The following is a 2152-nucleotide window of genomic DNA, read 5'->3' on the forward strand; positions in this document are numbered from 1 at the left end:
TTTTTTTTTCATTTTCCATGGCGTGCAGAATCTCTCCCTGATGTTTGCTGAACACAACACCGTCCGATTCTGTTTTCATGTGACCAAATGAACTGGTAAATACTAGTTGCTGAACACAACAACGCACGAACCGGGACCAATGCGCCTCGCCCATGGCCCATGACCATTAGTCCCTTCTTGTGCCACAAACCGGGACTAAAGGGTTGGTCCTCGTTGCGGTCAGAGTTTAGTCCCACCTCGCCAACCGAAGGGCGCTCACACCGGTTTATAAGCCCCTCCCTCTCTGCCTTGTTGAGCTCCTCTCAAAGTGAAAATAGATGCCCTTATACAGGGAATTTGACCTAAATTCATACTGAATTTATCTGAAATTCATAGAAATTTATTATGAATTTAGGTTGAATTTTCTCTATAGGCGCATCTATGCTCATTTTTTTAGTAAAGTTAATCACAAACTTGTGATTCACACAAATTTCAAAGAATTCAACTTTTAACTATTCAAATTTGAAAACTAATGGCACTAACAGAAAGTTTATAATTTTTGTGACTTAAAAGAAAAATAATTAAACATAAACTTTAATAAAATAAATAAAAATAGCAACAATAAGTATTTTCTTGTAATTAGAAACAAAATAAAATAAATAAAGCAACAAAGAAAACAAAAAAACAAAATATTTTTTCTAAAACTAATGGCACTAACAGAAAGTTTATAATTTTGCTGACCTAAAAGCAAAAAGAATTAAAAAACAAAGCAAAAAACAAAAGAAAATAAATAATGCAAAAAACAAAAGGAAAAACTAGAAAAAAACTATTTTTATAGTAAAGTTAATCACAAACTTGTGATTCATACAAATTTCAAAGAATTCAAATTTTAACTATTCAAATTTGAAAAGTAATGGCACTAACAGAAAGTTTATATTTTTTCTGACCTAAAAGCAAAAAAGAATTAAAAAATAAAGCAAAAAACAAAAGAAAATAAATAATGCAAAAAACAAAACAAAAAACTGGAAAAAAAATTAAAAAAAACTGCCACCTATTGGGCCACCACGGCCTGAATACGACTATAAACCCAACCCGGGCCAAGATTCAGGCCCGCAGAAGGCCCAATAGGCCCACAAGCAGCATAGTGTGAGATTAGGCCCGTAAGCCTGCATTTGAGAGGAGTTTGAAAGGGTAGCCGCAGTGGGGCTTATAAACCACTCCGAGCTCCTCTCAACTAGCAAGGTGGGACTAAACTTTGGCCGCGACGCGGGCAGCGCAGGGGCCTTTGGTCCCGGTTGGTGCCACCAACCGGGACAAAAGGCCGCCGCTTCCCGCCCTTCGAGCTGCCGAAAACTGACCTTAGGTCCCGGTTGGTGGCACCAACCGGGACTAAAGGGGGCATTGGTCCCGGTTGGTGCCACGAACCGGGACCGATGCTCTTGGTATATAACCAGGACTTGTGAAAATTTCAGTTTCTCATCTCCATTTGCCCCCGACGACGCCGAGCACATCGCCGCCAGGCTGCCCCGACGCCGTCCGCCGCCCCTGTCGTCGCCCCCGACCGTGCCTCGCCGTCGCCGTCGTCGACGACGTCCCCGAGCCCGCGCGCCCCTGCCCTCGCCCCCGAGGGCGCCTTCACCGTCCACCAAGAGCCTTCTCGTCACCGACGCCACCTCGCTGTGAGCGCCGCCCCGTTCCCCTGCTCCTCCCCCTGTACTGGCCGCCGTGGCCGCTGCGCGCTGCCACCGCGCCGCCGCCCTGCCCTTCGCTGCCGCCGTGCGCCGCCCCTGCCCTGCGCGACCGCCGCGCGCCGCCCCTGCAATTCGCTGCCGCCGCCCTGCCCTTCATAGCATTTTTCATAAATGTATTTTTTTGTATATGTGTGTGTATATGTATATATATGTGTGTACATGTTCATATCATTTTTTTCATAAATGTATTTTTTTGTCAAATTATGTATATGTTCATATATATGTGCATATTTGTAAAACAATTGTATATGTATATGAAAATTTATGTATATGTTTTTATGCATATTTTTTGTCAATTTATGTATATGTTCATATTTAGAAGAAAATAAAGGAGTGGAAAAAGAAGGTTAGTGCATTTTAGGTTAGTGTAGAGGAAAACGTAAAATAAGGAAAAGGAAGAAAGTTTTATATATTGGAAAGGA

Source organism: Triticum dicoccoides, chromosome 3B (assembly GCF_002162155.2).
Source record: "Triticum dicoccoides isolate Atlit2015 ecotype Zavitan chromosome 3B, WEW_v2.0, whole genome shotgun sequence".
Classification (NCBI taxonomy): domain Eukaryota; kingdom Viridiplantae; phylum Streptophyta; class Magnoliopsida; order Poales; family Poaceae; genus Triticum; species Triticum dicoccoides.